At 39.1% G+C, this 19,778-nt stretch overlaps 1 protein-coding gene and 1 non-coding gene across 10 annotated transcripts in view; both read right to left on the reverse strand.

The window, feature by feature from the left end:
- MEF2C (myocyte enhancer factor 2C) overlaps positions 1-19,778 on the reverse strand; it is a 166,515-nt gene that overhangs the window by 140,872 nt on the left and 5,865 nt on the right. For 7 of the 9 annotated variants that reach the window (XM_057540516.1, XM_028169264.2, XM_007193024.2 and 4 more), the window contains one exon: positions 8,661-8,747. The gene's annotated coding sequence lies outside the window, so the exon portion shown is untranslated. Of the gene's footprint in view, positions 1-4,178; positions 4,439-8,660; positions 8,748-19,778 lie in introns of those variants that run through there. The other 2 variants (XM_007193023.2, XM_057540511.1) reach the window with 1 other exon arrangement.
- Positions 19,208-19,314, reverse strand: LOC114239241 (U6 spliceosomal RNA). Its single transcript, XR_003624422.1, has one exon. It is a non-coding gene; the product is annotated as a U6 spliceosomal RNA (small nuclear RNA).

Here is a 19,778-nt window from a genome sequence, read left to right on the forward strand (position 1 = left end):
GCGGATGAGCTCAGCTATATAATTTCCAGGCCTACAAAATGGAAGCTCTGCTACTCCGCCTATGTTTTTCACTTGGAATAAGAGTGGATATAAAGTGAATATATAAACTGGACCTGAAGGTAATAAACTTATTAAAACTTAATAAGATACTGTTATGGTCAAAGAAAACCTGCTAGTGTGTGTCCCAAATCCACTCAGATGAAATACCTCATTCACTGGAACTTCCTATCTTATTATAATAATGCATAGAAAATTAAACACATAAATATTAATTTTATGTATCACAGAAGATGTAGGCAATGAAAATGCAATGTTTACATTTATGGGTGACTCATTAGTGTTTTATTGTGTGAAACACTAGGAGGCATCAGTTGGGTAAAAAAGGACTTCAATTTTTAAAGAAGCAAGAAATTACTGTAGAGTTGGATGCGTAAAGAGTAGGGGTTTTCAAAATGTTATTATGTAAACCAAAACTTTATTTTTTGAAATAAACTCTCTGAAAACATCATATCTTGTAAAGAATGACCTTTATAAAACATTCATGAAATAGATATAATTTGACCAATAAACACCTATCAAGATCTATTTCAAATGTATGGATTCATTAACTATGTAATTCCACATTTTTGTGAAGAATATATTTGGTAACAGAATAACATAATGGCTATTGACTACCATGCATTTTCTGCTCGGTTACTCAATACCATGAGAGTATCTTTTATTTCTGGCAAATTCTGTTTTGTGCTCTCTACAATGCCTCTGAAAATGTCTACTGCAATTAAGACGTATAATAATAACTTTCATATAGCATCCAGAACTTTAAGTCTGTTCAGAAGGAAGTGATGGAACTTAAAATGAAAGCAATGAGGATGTATATAAAAAGTACACATTTTCTCTTATTTCACTATTGAAAGCCTGTCATTTGAAAACTGAGTTTTCTACTGTTTGAATGGCTCTTCATAATGATGAAGCAACAGGGTCGTGGTACACTTATCTAGAAATCATTTGAAATTGGAGTGTCTTGCCGTTCCTCAACAATCAGCTTTTATCTTTGACCTATCAAAATAACATGTGAACTGCGTAATCCGCCTTTTGTAAGGTGCACAGACTCTGTTGTCGCTCCTGGTTTTGTGAATCGCCTCTGTAATCTGGTTTGATTTCCTAAAGATGACAGATCTCGGTGAACAGTCAGGCTTTACTGAGTGCAGGGCAGTCCACGCGCCCATGAGATTAAGGTACAGTGCTGAGGACGGGGATCTTAATCACCTACCCTTCCACATGCAGCACATAGCCTGAGCACCAGTGATTAAATCTTTTCATTATGTCCAGGCAATCACTGCATTCATAAAATGAATATGTGCATTTTTATAAGTTTTAGATATTAATTTGTGTGCTGTTTTCTCAGAGGATGTGCTTTGGAAAACAAAAGTAGAACTTTATTAATAGTCTCTTTAAAGTCCACTCTGTGATCCTTAATTGCATATGAAATTCTTCCATGTTGTTCTGAATCATGTCCCTGAAGCCAGGGTTCTCTGTTTAATAACTATTTTTTTGTTGTTATGAAGCACAAGTGTCGCTGCACAGATATTTCCCCATTTTTGTCACTTTCTGAGATTTCATAGACTCAAAATATACCGCACGTAGAGTTGGGAAATAAAACCACAAAATATACTACAATAAACAGAAGAAAGTTTTGAAATATAATGTCAACATATGCCGAGCAGTTATTTAGCTCAGTTTTTTATAAAAGAAGTTTAAATACAATAAATCACTTATTGGAAAGATATGGTTGTAGTGTTATGCAATTTATTGATTTGGTAAAGTGAGGGCCAAGGAAGAAACTCACAGACATCTGAAAAATATAAAACATGATGCTTTTCCAGGATTCGATTTTGAATCATTAGATAGCTCTTTTCCCTAATGGAATGAACCCTTTCCCCCAAATTTTGAAAATTGAATATGTTTACAAAAAAGAAAAGAGGCAAGGTACAGTAAAGTCCTTGTTATTTAAATTTCATGTATTTAATGTTGATATGTTTTTGTTCTGAAAAGTTAACATATATGATTGCATACTTTTAAAGTATGAACAGCTCAGGAAAGCTGGAAAATTGACTTTTTATTATAAAGTGCTCATTTGTTACTTAAACCCCAGAAACAGAGTAAAATTTAATAAAAGTTACATCTTTAATATTCTCTTTCACTATATTCCACAGCAATCAGAACGTAAATAGCGTAATTAATGAATGAGGTAACATACTATCTTTAGTAAGAAGTCTGGAAAATATGCCACAAATACTCCAAAGCCATGTGAATTACATTAGTAAAAAACAGATTTTTATAAAGTTTAGTAAAACCTGAAGCAAGGATAACTGCCAACTATTGTCTCCTTAACTTGACTAGGGGACCATATCTTAAACAAACGTTGAGTTTAAAGTGTGTTTTGATGAAAACTTTTAGATTTGAGTTAGAAGTCTAATACATAGCCAAATATACTTTCCTACGAACAGAATGAGATACTTAGAGATTTTTTTTCCCTCTTGAGATAGGACATTAGACATGTACATCTTTTACCTGTCAAGTTCTGAATCTACTTGCTTTAGAACTACCTCTTTAACTTAATAATTTCATGCATACACTGGAAGACAAAAATATGGTTTATTAACTGCCTTATATTCAACCCAAACTCCTTGTGCCATATTGGTACATACTCAACATTTTCAAAGACTGGCCAAAACTGGTATTATTTTTAAAATTAAATAAGATGTTTTAGTTTCAAATTGGAGATTGTCAATCTCTTTAAAGCTAAAATTAGTATGCATACAGAGGTTAAATGGGGTTCACAGGTGGTCACATTTCCATGTCCTACCAAGTCTCTAGGGATTGGAGTTATTATATTCTACATAAACATCTTTACTCTGCAACCGCAATTCTATTGCAAGGTGCCAGTGAAAAAGAGGCTGGTCACTCTTTTTGACTGGTATAATGAGGTAGCTAGAGTTCCTTTTATAGCACTTAGAAAATACAGGCAGTCACTAACTATTTCACAAGACAGTTACTATTAGAGTTAGTATCAGATTCACAATAGTAAAATGCACTTTGTGTCAAAGCAATTCTCCACTGAGGACCGTTAAAGAACTGGCAGACAGCCGGATTCTGCTTTATACTGTCAGCATTTACATATAAAGGAATTTTATACAAAAGACACACATTCCGAAAATGTGAAGAAAAAGGGCTTTTCTCCCAAAATGGTAACTAGTGTACCTAGAATAGTCAGACATGTTTCAGACATACAATTTCCTTTAAGAATGAATAGCCATATTCTGGGAAGGAGATAACACTAACATTAAATTTAAATACTTGCATAATATTTAATAACACAATAAACAATGTGTCATGTCTACATATACTTCCTTTGTGCCAAACTTTATCACTGAGTTTGGTAACTTTCATCCAAAGTCCAAACAGAAGGCAATTTAAGTGACTTAATCTTACTTGTTTTTAAACAGCTATGTATTTGACTTGACATAAAGAGCAATGCACATACTGAAATCCCAACAAGAATTGTGAAATGTGTAGACTACCATGGCCAGTGTATTACTTTTTGTCTACACCAGTTAAGAAGCCCTCTATCAAGCCAGCACTTTGGTAATGGAAGGAGATGCACAAAGGTATACTCTGACAGACAGCCATGCTTTAGCTCAAACTAATCCCAAGATTTAGTGGCTCAGAAGCATAACCCAAAGCAAATCAGCCTTTGGTGGGACTCATAGGAGCATCTTTCCACAGTGAACTAACGGCTAAATCTTAAGGCATGTACTTCAAGGTCACAGAACATTCTGTGAAATATTAAAGTCCACCAGGCTCCACATGCTCCACCATATCGAACATGCTAATGATGTGAACTAACTTCATGAAACTTTAAACACACTGATGTGACAAGAACGAGTCAGGAGTGATTTCAATAACTGATGGCAAACAGATAGGACTATCTAAAAAGTTACTTTCAGCAACACACAAGGAAATCATGGAATCTAAGAAAAGAACGCACAACAAGCCTCAACTTCAAGCCTTCAAAGAGGCACAGCGATAGACCCAGTGCAGTGGAATATATTGATGCAGATTTCAGAGACAATACCCTGGCTATTTCTATTTCCTGGAGAAATGTCAGAGGTACTTACATGAAGGAAGAACCGATCAGATTAGTCCGTGGGATATTTTCCTTTCTTAAGAGAGAGACAGAAAAAAACAAAAACAAAAACAAAAAAACACAACAACAACAATAATCTTTACTTCGTCCAGCCTTGAAGTGCTTCTCCACCTGATTCAAACATGCAGTCACGGCGACCCACACAGAACCTTCAAAGTCAATCCAATAGCAGCCCGAAGATGTCTGGGTGTACGCGTGTGCTCAAGTGTCTGACTGCGAGCAGAGCGAGCAGAGAGCTGGAGACGATGTGTGTGTGTGTGTGTGCGCGCGCGCGCGCGCGCGCGCGGGGGGGGGGAGGCGCGCTCGGGGCCGCGCATTCGCGAGCGCCGAGGCCGCTCCAAGGAGCAGGAGGAGGGGGAGGAAGGGGAGGAGGAGGAGGAGGAGAAAGTGGCTCTCAGCGGCCCGCAGGATTAAAAGTAACCAGACTCGTCCAGAAAACTGCGTCCAGGAAGGAAGTGACAGAAGACGAATGGGAAAAGGCGAGCCGCTCTCAGCCTTTGAAACATCGCGTAAAAAAGGCGGGGGGCGGGGGGAGTGGAAGGATGTTGGGAGGGGAGGCGGGGGTGGCAGAGAAAACGGAGCACGCGGCTTGGGGTTCTAAGCAGCACATCCCATGAAGTGCCTCTTGCCTTCTTGTCCTTTATTTTATTTTGTCCTTGCCTTTGCCTTTGCCTCGCGCTGCCTTCTTCCTCTCTCTCCCTCACAATCCCAAACCGTTGACTCTCTCTCTCAAGAGCTGGAGAAATCATCAGTTTCACTCTTGCAAAAGGGGGGCGGGACCAGACCTCGGAGCATTTTAATAAAACAAACATAACAGCAGTTCCCTCCTCACCCCTCCCGTCTCAACTAGATTGATAAATTACTCCACTACACTACTTTAATTATGTATATGGTATGCAGAATAAATCACTGAACATCAGTACCTCAATCAAGCACTTTTAAATGATAATTGCATCTTGGTGAATCAATCTTTCCATTCCTGACATTTTGCTAATTTTAGTTTTACGGTGGGGTAATGGCACATGCCATACGCAAACCTAATGACAATTCTTTATTGCTCGAAATGAAGACAACGCCGCCAGCGGCGGCTCCCTGCTCACTGCCGGCGCCGCCGAGGACGCTCGGAGAACCGAGTCTCCGCTGCTGCGCGCTCGCTCCCCGGGGACGCTGCGAGCCAGCCTGCAGGAAAGTCCTTCTAAAGTCGGGATCTTTCCTCTGACCAATAGGAGCGCGACCCTAATAGTTGCTCTTGTGACTTCCCCCCCTTTTGGAGACGCGTTAACCACTTCGTTCTTCCACCGGTCCGAGCGCTCCTCCGTTACTCACGCGTTAAAAGCCCCAGTCCAGGATGTCTGCAGCACTCGATTCCAGCGCGTTTTTCCTTCACGCCCAGAATACGCGGGTTTCGGCCCTGAGAGGCTGGAGGGCTAGAAAGGGAGCCGAAACGCTTCTCAAGTGTTAGTAATGTACAAAATAATAAAAGGATTACCAGTATTTGAACTCTCGACTTCATCTCGGGGCCATGAACTTTCTAATCAGGTTGGAAATATTTACCGAGGCGGCAGCTTCCTCGGAGATTTCCCCCTCCCTTCTCCCACAGTATCTCTTCAACACCTTACTGGATTTTATCCAAGGCATTAACATGTAAACTAAACCAACTTCCCAAATGCATTAGGCTTCCCTATCCGATAGCTGATGACTTCACTTATCCTGAAGAGTTTCAGCTGCACAGGAAGCAGCAATAGAGACTGATAAGGAAGATACTTATATTAAGGTTTAAGCCCAGTAAATACTTTTCCTTATCAAAAAAAAAAAAGGTTAATATTCAAGATTTAGGAAAGGCTACTAGGGATTGAGCACCTCCCCTCCCTAGCCAATGACACCACGCCCAATAAAGCCAAAGATAAAATATACCAACTAGTACACAAACCATGAAAAGATAAGATTACATGCCAGTAGAACTATAGACTATATAAAATGTTTAAACCAAGTTAAAAATTTTTAATATTGTGAAAAGAAGAAGAGAAAATACATTGGGGAGATAAAAATACTGAATGTACCAGAGTACACAATAGTAGTATACTGAAATATCTAGCTAATTAAAGATATTTCCTCACTTTAAAAAAATTCCTCTCAGCACTATGTGTTTAACTCAATGACTAGTTCCATTTCCCGTTAAATTCTGCACTGTGCCTCCAGACTATTTTAATGCATGAGGGCAGTGTGAATCAAAAAGCCTCCTTCTTCATTATAGGGGCTATTTGATCCGAGTAGCTTTTCTCAGAAGAGTGGGCTTAACATTTAGGTGTCTGCCCCAAGGCTTCACTTGAAAGGGGAAGGTTGATTTTTACAGGCAAGTACAACTAGATCTGAATAATCTTCAGGCTTCTGGCTCATCACCATTGTGACTATCAGCCCAGAATCGATGAATCTTTTGCCATTGTTATAGGAGAGCATGGCAAACTGTCACAAAGCAAAAACTATCTGAAATACTACTATTTCTTGCAGATTAGTATCTACAATATATTTGTTTGCCTGTTTACTTTTCATCTGGTGCGTTTGCTACTACCATGAATTCATTTTAATAATATGGCAGAGATAATCTGTATCAGCTTTTCATTTAAGGTACAACTTCAAAAAAAAATGCAAAAATTTAAAGGTGCATTGACATTTTGAATACTAAGATATGTCTATACAGGGTGGAAGTTAATTTTTCGAGATTCACAAACGTCCTGACAAAGCAAATTGTTTGTAGGAACATTTGTTTATTGCCATAATGTCTGAAATTAACATAATGAATTGTAACAGCTTATTTTACATGAGCAAATAAGACATAGGCAATACATGACTTTCACCACAGTACTCTTTAGTTTTATTTTCCTTCAAAAAGAAAACTGTTTTACCTGTTAACATTTTTAAGAATTATTTAATAATAAACATTATAACAAACCCATAACTACCAATGATAATACAAGCATTCTAATGTATGTATAACCCCACATTGTGGATAGTTTGAAAATAATTTAGATCTGGATTATACCACAGTTGGCCTTTTAAAATATAAAATATTCCCCTCAGCAGATTTAGCTTCTTAATTATGTGTGACCTAAGTTAATATTAGCATTTGTTTCCCTCCCATGAGCCTTTATAGTTGAAGTGGAACAGAAGTGTGCAGAAATATACATTAGAAGAAAGCCACCTGAGACTTAAAATTATTCACTAGTAATCCACAAAGTGGTTAATCCAAGACATGCTTTGTGTTCATCTTTAAATACTTCTGAACTTTTTTTTTATTTAAACCAAAATCATCCTGATCCTTGCCACCAAATGGTACTTGGCTAGGATGAGAGTATTTTCTGGTGTCAGGAGAAGCATGTACTAGGTGTTAGGAGGCCTGGATTCTCCGGTTCAAGATTTGTGCCTAACTAACGAGCGTGTCCTTTCTGGGCTTCAGTTTGCTTACGCGTTAAATGATTTCTCCAATCTATCCCAGTTCTATGATTGGAAAGTAGAAAATTCTTATACCCTTTAAGCCAATTGGAAGCTAGTGGCCTATCCTGTTAAATAAAAGGTGACACTTCCTGTAAGAGAGAATGATGTCTGGGACTGATGTACTATTTAAACCAGCTTTTTTTCTTCCCAATCACCAAATATTTCCTTCATTAAATAAGTATCATAAGTGCTTTATGAAACATGTAAATATATATTAACTTGTTTTTTCCCCCCAAAGAATCGTTTAGCAATATATGTAACTAAAGTGCCACAGAAGTTACAGAGAGCACGACTCTCAGGATTTAACTCCAGGGAAAGCTCATTTCTAATTTCTGTGCAGGGTTGCATATCATCTTACTCCACCCTCCACTTCTTACTACTTCCCTACATTAAATCAGCAGTCTACCTGTGCTCTGGGTCTGCCTGCTTTTAAGCTTGGCCCACGCTGGGTGTAGCTCTTGAAGTGAGCTTTAAAAAATTATTCTAAAGTAAGCTGGGGCGGTTGCCACAGCAACCCACCCTAAAATGAAGCAAGTCTATAGATTAATCTACCCCTCAATATTATTCAACTGTATAGTATCTGTTCTTCAGCCAGAATACTTTCAACACAAACATGATAACTGAACATATAAGTTCTGATATAAAAAGTAGAAAGATACAAATTCCAAGAGCATAAAAAAATGTTGTATCTTTTTATAGTTATAGTAGAGATGACATACAAAACTTGCCCTGAAATGGATTAATTGTAAAACAGACTTGCAAAGGTATGCCCTGAAAGGTGACATGAGAGCTTTAAGCAAAGTGGTATAGTATCGCTATATAATAAATCACCTGATGGTTATGCAAGACTCTATCACTTTTATACATGTTAACATTATAAATACCTAATGACAAAGAGTTTGGCAGTTTTACCTTTATGAATTAACTTTGTGATGGGTGATAACAAACGTGAAGCACTTACCACATACACATACAGTCATTTGCCTTCCATTCTTCACTTCATCTCTTCATAGAAGTTACTTCACAGTTTGCAACTCTTCTTTGGCACCTTAAAATGCAGAAGTACAAGGTAAATAGTTAAAAAAATTTTTTTAAAGAATGTTGATCTGAAAATACATTCAGATTAATTTATTTCTAAAACTTCTAATCTGAACTAACATTAATGTTAATTCCAATTTTAAACCAAATGAATGTGTATTGAATATAAAATAATTAAAATGATCATTAATTGTGATAATACCTATAACCTGCAATATAAATAGTGCCAAATAGTTAAATTTCAAAAATTCTTTAGGTACGGCCTCAGTCCATGCACAGTATTCACCATATGGACTGCTTGTGATTGAGAATCTGCAATATAAAATGGATTTGTTGGTTTAATCATATCCTTTATCTCATATCTAAAGATCCTATATTTACCTTTATTTTTGTATATTTTAATATCTGATGAAGAATTGTACGGAAGAAAGTCAAATCCATCATACTCCAGGCTAACAAAACTTGTCTAGTTGGGATACTGAAGTTGCAACTAAAGTTGCTGAAAGGGCTTTTTTATATGCTTAAAAGCCAATTTTAATACTTTGGGATTAATGATGTCAATTCAGTACACTTAATGAATTCTATTACCAATAATACCTGATTCTTCCAAGGAGTGTTTAACTGTTCTGAGCACAGACAAGTGCTCTTGTGTTCTAGTCTCCGTTTGAAGCCAGCTTTCAATGACTTTGAGCACACAAATGGACTTTTCCTTGGTTTCAGAATGGTCTAGTCCTCCCAACCTTGAGACATATCAGACCATGAAGGTCAATAACCATTTTCCCATTTGCATTAGCAAGAAGACTTTTCATAGTCAAGAGTCATTAAGACTTATAAAGCCTCTATATTTGGGTTGACATTCTTAAGTTTATTTTTATTTTTAAGTTGCTTCACAGTCAAGGAGAAATGAAGAATTTTGGCCACTTTTATTTTAGGGGTGTTAGCTGAGTTTAGTCTTTTAGACTCAGGCCCACAGTGAGTTAGTCTCAACTTGGTAGTCAGTACTAGGTGACCTGGTAAATTACCATTCTCCCAGCTCTGCTTGGTTTTACAGTCTATTAAGTAGGAATCATAATACACATCTCCCAGGGCCTTTTCACCTTACAGAAATGCAATCTTCATGAAATAATGTCTGAAAGCTATGTTAAAGCTTTTTAAAATGCCACTACAAATTATGATACATTTCTTCCTTTTCCTAGCTCAGTATGCCCAAATTAGGCTTGATCACTAATTTTCTTGCGAATGTGTAGCTCTTTAAAAAGTATCCATATGCATGCCTAAATTTAATAGACTTTACCTTTTATTTACAAAATTGTTAAATGTTCTTCAGAACATCGAGTCTAACCCATTTCTTGAAATATCACAGAACCCTTCAATTCAAAGAAAGGATTTTCACACTTCCCCTTTTAACTGTTTTTTCTAGATACCTCTATGTGTGTGCCCTTTAATTTTAAAAGATCTTTACATGGGATCTGGGTAGGGATGGGGGTTAAAAATACCGCCCTGCGTTTTGGCGCCCACTCCTTTGTCTGGGAAGAACAAGGCTGGGATTCAGTCCGGACAGCCCCTTTTAAAGACCCAGACCCGGGACGCCTCTGGTTTCAGCAGCTCAGTCCGCTGAGTTATTGACTGCGGGCAGCAGCAGTCCCTCAGGTTGATTTGTGTGGAAAGTGAATCCTCGCTGGCTAGGCGTTCAGCAGAAGCGCAGCAGCCGCAAAGCCAGCCAATTATTGCCGGTCCTCCCCTCTAACACCGCTCTCACCACCTATACCCTCCTTTCTGTGTCGGTCTCCACTTACCCCCACCCACTTTTCCCCGCGCGGACGGAGCTGAGCGGGGGCTCCCTCCCGGGAGCGTGTCTAGAGCTCGGAGGCAGCTGGTAGGGGGTGAGTGCGCCACGTGCGAGCGCCCCAGGCGAGGAGGAAGCGGGCGCCGGCCCTTCTGGGGGCCTGCTGGGCCTGGGCGCGCGGAGGGGAGGCCGAGCTGTCTCGGCGGGGCGTGCATCGGGTGGCGTCTAGAGCGGGGAAGTCACCGCTTGGGAGCGGGTTGGCGGGGGAGGCAAACGGCCGGTGGCTTGGCAAGGAGGCCGCGTGGCGGGCTCCCGGGAACGGAGGAGGACGCAACGGTGGTGGGTGGGTTTTGGAAACGGGCGGTGGCGGCGTCAGGGGAGGTGCCCTACTGGTCTGGTGGGGGGACCTAGAGGATATTTACCCTCGGTTGGCGAAAGACGACTCCGCAGCTCTGGGCGCAAGCGCCGAGCCACGCACAGAGTGAGCCCACCCACGCACGTGCACAAAGCGCTGGCACGCGGTCGGCGGCCGGCGGCACAGGCGACCCGAGCGCTCCGCTGCAGCACTTCGCAAGCCTGGGAGAGCGAGGGGGTGGTGCGCGCAGGTCTGGCCGCTGCCCGGGTCCAGCGCCAGCCAGCCTGCTTTCTCACCTGGCACACCGGGAGGAAAGGACGGGGGTCCCCGAGCTGGATTTATTAGCCCAAGCTCTCGGGGGCTCCGTAGGACTGTTTTAAAAAACCAGCAACCAACCGTTGGCTCTAGCAGTGAAGCTCCCTCAGTGGATATGTACGCATCTCGGCTAGAGAAAGGCCACAAACTACAAGGAGAAATGGGATACGAGGGAGAAAACACAAAAAATCCCCCAAATTTCCTTTCCTCTTCCATCTCTCTTTATTGGTTTGCACGTGAGAACAGTACGGGGATCTCTTGCCAAATTACCATCACGAAGTGGAAATGCCTGTGCTGTTTTTCTGTCTATGGAGCTCTGGGAAGATTAGTGCTCCAAAGGCGTAGTGCTGTACCTGGCTGAATAAATCGAAGATGTAGAATGTTTATCTTGTCATGTTCTTGAAGCTATAAGCTGCTGCCAGTATGGCAGCCCCTGGCTGCATTGTGGTTCTTTGAGTTAAATAAACTTAAATAAAATTTAAAATCAGTTCCTCAGATACACTAGTCACATTTCAGGTGCTCAATAGCCACAGGCGGCTAGTGGCTACTTTATTTGACTGCCCGATTTTAACGTTTCCATCATTACATAGAGTTCTGGTGGCATGTGCTGCTATAGAGTTTTAAACGAATATGGTTAAAGAAAGAAAGAAAGAACCTGCTTTATGACACCAGTAAATTTTAGGACACTCTTGGCATTTGTATTTCTTGGCACTAGTGTGAAAAGTTGTAAAGTCAGAATTTCAGTATCTTCCTGCTGAAAAGAGGTCTTAGGGAACACTTTATGCGGTAACTAATTTTTTACAAGGAAGGGAACCCTGGTGGCGCAGTGGTTGAGAATCTGCCTGCTAATGCAGGGGACACGGGTTCGAGCCCTGGTCTGGGAAGATCCCACATGCCACGGAGCGACTAGGCCCGTGAGCCACAATTACTGAGCCTGCGCGTCTGGAGCCTGTGCTCCACAACAAGAGAGGCCGCGATAGTGAGAGGCCCGCGCACCGCGATGAAGAGTGGCCCCCGCTTGCCACAACTAGAGAAAGCCCTCGCACAGAAACGAAGACCCAACACAGCCAAAAATAAATAAATAAATTAATTAATAAAAAAAAAAAAGAGATGTGCCCCCAAATCATGCCATCGATTTGAAAAGAAGATAAGGTCACCTGACAGGGTGTAGTACACTTTGTGCCAGCCCAGGGCAGTTGCCTGGAGTTAGTGAAGCAAATTAACTCTACAGAAAGGTGACCTGACAGAAGATTTTAGACAACAGTACCCTTTTACAAGAGAAAAATATTTCTAAGTATTCTTCCAGGAAGAAATTCCATTTAATAAAGAATAAGGTGTATGGGGAATGATGCTATCTCCCAAACTAGAAATTTATTATTGGTAGTGCCATGGATTTGTATAATGCCGTTTTAAAGAGACTAATTGGTATAACATTGTACTTACTTCTATTGAAAAAATTCTGAGGGAATGGAATTATCCTTTTAAAGTAACAGCTGAAAGCACTCTTAAGGGCGGGGGGGGGGGGGGGAAGGTGTTACAGAAGGTGAGAATTGTTAGCAAAGCATAATCTTCCTCAAATTCGATGAAGGTGTTATCAGATATATTGATTATGTCTTAGACTGATATCACTAGGGTGGCATTTGACTGGAAATGTTTATAACATGAATAAAACTTAATTACAAATTACACTATTTGAGACATGAAAGACAACAGCAGACATCATACAGATTTAGAGGCAAAGCACAAACTTTCTAACTTCAATGCTTTGGTTGGTTGGTTGGTTTTGCCATGATTATCCCCTATATTTCTTATTGCTATTTCGGGGTGAAATGTTGGTATTAATTCTGGCCATTTATGGTAATTAGCTTTTAAGTTAACCCTTAGTGAAGGACCCCTAAGTGTTCAGATAAGAGTACTCATGAATGATAAATAATTTTTAAAAATAACAAGAAAATGTGTTTTAAAGCTTGAATTTCTCCTGAGCTGATGCATATTTGAATTAATGTCTTATTTCTCTTACAAATTTACCATTTGCATGTGGTTCATGGTAGAAAGCATTCTTCCCATTCTCCCTGAAATCTGATAGCCTAAGAGAAAAATCTTTTAAATTCTTCAAGTGCTTGCAGTGTGCTAGAAACCTCAGCCTCTCCATGGCTGACTACTGAAAGGCTAGTCTGACTAGGGAGAATCTATGTGATCAAAAGCCAGTTGGCTCTATCCCGTGGTAACCATATGGTTATGCACAACTTACTGATCCTCCCTTTGCCTCAGTTTCCTCATGGATAAAATGTGGAACATAAAGTGCTTACCCTCAAAACTTTGTTATGAGGATTCAACGAGCTATTCAGTGTGAAGCACAGAGCTAGGAAAGTGGTAAACTGCAGTAAAAGTTAGCCATTCTTACTCTCCTGCAAAGGATTTCTACTTCTCCACCATTAAGTTCCATCTTCACCCATACTGGGCTGTCACAGTAGAAAAAGTTGGAGAAGTAGGTTGTAAGAGAGGTGGGGATTAGTTCTGGATGAGATCTGTTTGTGAGTTTCACCTTCAAGAGATAGAGATCTCTTTAAGCCTAAAATTTCCTGACTCAGTGGCTATAGGTTGCCTTATTTCCCTTTCACAGGAATGGTGCCTCTAGGATACTTTTGGGCTTCCTTTGTCTTTATTTATTTATTTGTTTTCCTGAGGTATGCTTCCTTATACTTGTTAGCTGCTTGGTTGTTGAAAAGGCTCTGGAAACTCCACGTCCATCCTTTTTTCACCCTGGTTGACCTTTTTATGCTGTTGTCAGCCAAGAAGACATTGATATCTTTGGTCTCCTGCTAGCTTGAATTCTTTAGGGCAGAGCTTGCTCAGATTATCTCCTGATGTCATTCCAAATGTCTGATGGCCATCTATGGCAACGGGGCTCAGCAGAGGCCTGCTGGGAAGGGGGGAACTACTAGAAGTAGTTCTGTGTTGGACACACAATCAACTTTACAGCTATGTCTAGGAGACTGTTTGCCACTTCTTGAAAAACAGAAACCATAGCATTTTGCATTTTTTCTGTTTATTTAATAAAGTCCCACTTGGGATGTGTATGATTCCTGTTGATGTCATGATAGGTATAAATATGCACTACAGGAAAAAAAACAGACTCAAAGATCGTTAATAAGCCTTTTATATGTGGTATTCATGTTAGCTCTCCTCACTAAGAACGCCAAGTTAAGACAAAAGATTCTTGAAAGGAGAGAATAAAGCTATCACATTACCTTGTTTCCTCTCTCTAGGTAATTTTCCAAATGATCGTTTCTTACTTAGCTGAGAACTTAAAAATTATTTCTAAAATATTTCATTTATAAGGTAAAATTTTAAACCAAACCAAACAATATAAAATTGTATTTTTTCAAGAAGGCAAGATCACGTATAGATTTATATGCTTCCAATACTCACTAGATTTAAAAACAAGGAGATACATAATTATATCTATATTCTAATTTACTAGGTAGAGAGAGAATTAATTTTCATTATTTGGGATGAAGTCTCTCTAAATTATTTTGGAATATGATGAGAACTAAAAGTAAAATGCCATAAAACTTTAAAATTTAAGTCAGTGATTAAAACCAGTTTGTTTTCCCAGTGGACACTAGTTCATTGGGTCAAAGACCCAAACCAAAGAGGTCTGATTTCTTATAGGAGGTTTTTAAAATAAATTGTAGCTAAATATTTCTGTATAAATAATATTCATATTATTAATACAAATATATTTGCAGTGTATGTGCGAAAATAACACTGTCTTATTAGAATGTGGGTTGAAATAAGTAAGTTCAAAGTGCGTAATATTTAATGGCCACTCACTAATCGGTGTTGGATTAATACTGTATTAACTGCTTTATAAGCTTTATTTCTTTTTATCTAAACAACAACCTTTTAGAAGGTACTACTGTTCTCTCCATTTTATATAGGTTTAAAACTAAAACTTAGAGAGGTAACATTACCTGCCCCAGGTCACATAGCTCTGAAGTGCCAAAGGATGTGGAACTATGTTGCTTTGTTTCCAATAGATGCCTTTAGCTCCAATGCCATACTGATTCATTATACTCATAAACTTTGCTCACTTACAGGGATGATGAGAGCAGGAGATGATATAATCAATATTTTTTTCCCCAACGGAAAAGATTTCACAAACATGTGTCTAACCCTGTGTCATCCTCTTCAAGGCAGATGCTTTAGGAGGTTATTTACTTATTTCAGTAATGACGTCTTTGCATTTAAGTCTCAACAGAAATATCCTTAGGAATTTGCTCTGCAGTCTTAACAGTCTGATCGTTGGCAAATCATTATCATTAAGGATGAATTTGTTGCTGAAACTAAATCCAAACCAAATGTAATGAACCAGGTGCTTGATAGAAACTATGATGTGATTATAAAGCAGCAGATTATTTGATATCTGCCTCATAAATTGATACTAATCTCAGATACAAAAGGGAAATTTCAAGGGTGTCCCTAATATGAATGTGGTGTAGCCTTTAAGGAGACATTTTAGTGAGTAACACTCATGAAAGGTCTGATCACTTTTTAAAAAGTCAGTTTCACTAATGAAAAGTTGTGCATCATTGTATGAACATTGTGGGAAATACCTTTTCAGAGAATGTACAACAGACGGGAAAGAGCAAATCAGAGACCCTGGGTTAAAATCCAGGCTCAGATGCTTAATAACTGTTTGACCTTAATTTTCTAAATGTCCTCATTGTAAAATGGGGAAAGTGGCGGAACCTCCCCTGGATGATAATTTTGCTGACAAGAGGACATGAAATTGTATTTCTGTAGCCGCTTAGTGCCTGGCATGTAGAAAATGCTCAATAAATGTTAGCTATCATTATACTATTTCATTTTCGAGGGCTATCACATATTCTTGAAAAACATCTCAATGTCAGTTATCTAACAAATTTTAGAAGCTGACTTCTTTTCTATCAGCTTTCGTGTTTCAAAGCAGTTTTATTTCATATTTGAAATAAATATAAAACATTTATGACAGTATGTTGATCAAACCAATATACATTATATCAAGAAGTCTTATGTTTTGGGGTGACCAATTTATATTATCCTCGTCAGTGTTCCATATAATATTCTTCTCAGAGAATTTTTTTTTGTATTCATATTTGATTTTATCAGACTTATGAAAATAATTATATATCCATTTGCCCAGAATAAGGCTACATCAGACATCTTCTAAATTGCTTATTGATTACATAATCTTACTCTTAAATTTAAGGAAACTTAACATAAATGTAGAATTAGTGGCTTCCTATTAAATCTGAGTTTTTAAGTCCTTTCAAATCAACATTATCTGTGTGGTAAGGCTGCTGAGGCTTGCCTTTGTGTCACCATCTTCCCTCTACTCACCTTCAGCTTGTCCTCCTTTCACTCTGGCATGCTCCACTCACCCAGCAGCAATTCTTAAAATCAATAATAGCTCTTTACTGAGCACGGCCTTTCCCTGATGTGACCCACAAGGTCCTTTCCTTCCTCAGAAGTCTCTTTATGTTCCAGAATTCTCTTGGACTGTGTTCTACCAGAGGAGACAGGCACTCCAACCCCATTTACTTAGTGATGCAGTTGAAATGTGTTACTCCTTTAAATGAACTTCTCTTCAAAAGTTTTCTGAAAAAAAGTTTATAATCCAAAGGAGTATCTGTGATTACACAGATTCCACAAATTCCCTGCTGTGTTGGTCAGGAGATGCTTTGGGGAGGAGACTCTCGGTATGTCTCAGCTCCCTCCTGCCCGCTGCCATTTCATTTGCTGACATAGGTATGTCCTGGGTGCAAATCAGTGGGAAGGCTGGCTCTTACTTGAGGAAGAAATTTCATTGTTCTTGAAAAGGTTGGGATTGGAAAACGTGTTCTCTATCAGCAAAATATCCTGATCCTTGAAAAGTTGTCTACTTATTATTTTTTTAAAAATTGGTGCTCTTTAGTACCTGTTGTTCTGGTCACCTTTTCTGTTCCCTCTTTGCATAGGAGGCACACAGTTACTGCAGGTCCCATGGGCCACAGCCTACTGTGTTGTCACTTGGTCTCACTCTGTGTGCACTCCCTTCTGTCCCCACTCCAAAAGCTACCAGAGGTGTAATTAGTGATTATTCTTCCAGAAACATCTTGAAGGGGGTATAAGAACCCTGTGATGAGAATAGTGTTGCTACCTGGATGAGGGAAGAATTTGGAAGGGTTGGGGAGAGATACAAGCTTGGAGGGAAAAATGCATTCTGCCCTTTATCTCCTCCGTGAAATCACTGATAAAGCATCTTCCTCTGTGCAAAGATGGGGCACATAAATATTTCCCAACCTTGTATACAAGGCATTAAACCTGTAAATATGGAACATCCATATCAAATGGAATCACTTTATTCAGAAATGAAGAAATATGATTCTAAGTAAATAATTTTGAACGCTACTTAAAGAGGGATGCATAAGAAACATTCTACAATTTTTCTGTTCCTTTTGACCCCTTCAGAAATAGTTAAATAGCTCATCAATAGATTTACTCCCATCTTTTCCATTTCCTTCCTCTTCCCCTTCTTTCGTCTTTCCTTCATCTTTTCTGCTCCATCTCTTTACTTTCAGCTGTAAATCTTTTATTTTCAGTTGTAAACTCAGCAAAGCCCCCCTACCCCCGACACAACTGGTTATTAACAATTAATCAGATTTTTTTCCATTGCTTTGGAAAGCTACATTTTTTTGTGTCACAACCGTAGGGTTTCATTAATAATATTTTTCTATTTCTCTGAATCACTTCAAAATAAAATACCACTAACAAAGGAGCTTGCTTCTAAACAATCGATGATGTATACTGTAGACAATATGGTCATAGAAGAGTTTCTATGATTATTTTTTTATTAATCACTATAATTACTCTTTGATTACAATGGTGATTAACTCACAGTGAATAAAGCACATGCTTATCTTGTTTATCTAGTATTTGCGAAGGATTTGTGTTCATCCATCCATACATTCTCACCTCACCTTATGTAGCTGTGAGACTCTAGTTTGTGTAGCCTATGGCCACAAAAATGACTTGCACATGGGAGACTGAAGCCTGTGGTTTCCTTACATTATCACTAGGCTGTAACCTCTTAAACTCCATAGGTCAGCGATGATTAATTGAGTATTCCAAAACTTGAATGTGTATGCATACATACTTATAATAAGCACTATCTGTGCTGTTTTTACATGACTTCCCCGAAGCGTCAGTTCAAGCCATTCTTCAGATTTCAAGCTATACTATCTAGTGCCTGAAACTTAAGTAGAACTTGAGAATGATTTTTGGCTTATCACTAGTATTGGGTGAACCTTATCATTTGCCAATCCACATGCAAATAAGTAAAATAAATAAACTACTTAAGCACAATTATATCAGACAGTAAGTAACAGTGGACATATAACATCTGTAGCTGTATCCACATGTTCGCTTTGATCTTTCAGGACCTGAGATCCCTAGGTTCTAGTTTTCTTGCTACTGTAGAGCAGAACTGACGTCTTTTTTTTTTTTAACATCTTTATTGGAGTATAATTGCTTTACAGTGGTGTGTTAGTTTCTGCTTTATAACAAAGTGAATCAGCTATACATATACATATATCCCCATATCTCCTCCCTCTTGCGTCTCCCTCCCACCCTCCCTATCCCACCCCTCCAGGTGGTCACAAAGCACCGAGCTGATCTCCCTGTGCTATGCGGTTGCTTCCCACTAGCTATCTATTTTACACTTGGTAGTGTATATATGTCCATACCACTCTCTTACTTCGTCCCAGCTTACCCTTCCCCCTCCCCATATCCTCAAGTCCATTCTCTAGTAGGTCTGCGTCTTTATTCCCGTCTTGCCCCTAGGTTCTTCATGACCTTTTTTTCTTTTTTTACATTCCATATATATGTGTTAGCATACAGTATTTGTTTTTCTCTTTCTGACTTACTTCAACTCTGTATAACAGTCTCTAGGTCCATCCACCTCACCACAAATAACTCAGTTTCGTTCCCTAAAAATATGGAATGCTTCACAAATTTGCGTGTCATCCTTGCGCAGGGGCCATGCTAATCTTCTCTGTATCGTTCCAATTTTAGTATATGTGCTGCCAAAGCGAGCACCAGAACTGCCCTCTTAAAGGAGAGAAGGCTCTAGTGAGGACTGAACAATTGAGCACAGAGAACAGTTTATCAGAGTGCGCAGATTTCTGGCCCCCACTGCAGGCCCGCTGAGCCTCAGCCGCAGGAATCTGCATTTTAACTAGCTCCTCCGCTGTCTCTTAATGTACGTTTTCTTTGCGAGCCACTGCCTTAATGTAGGGGTAAGCGTAAAATCTGTGAAGTCCTAATGCCATAACCTTCCCTTTTCTCCATTACTTGTTCCTGTTCTCCCAACTCATCTTAACAAGTTTTATGGAGCTTTTAAGTTAGTGAATGCCTTTCAAAATAGTAAGAATGAGAGTTCAAAATGGTACGAATCTTTCCATTGCCTGTCTAGGTTCATATTATAAACAAGCAAAAAAAAAAGACGTGTGTCACATCTACTCTGCCCATGGTAATTAGAAAACTGATTAAACAGTGTGAGG

This window comes from Balaenoptera acutorostrata, chromosome 2, assembly GCF_949987535.1.
Source record: "Balaenoptera acutorostrata chromosome 2, mBalAcu1.1, whole genome shotgun sequence".
Lineage (NCBI taxonomy): Eukaryota > Metazoa > Chordata > Mammalia > Artiodactyla > Balaenopteridae > Balaenoptera > Balaenoptera acutorostrata.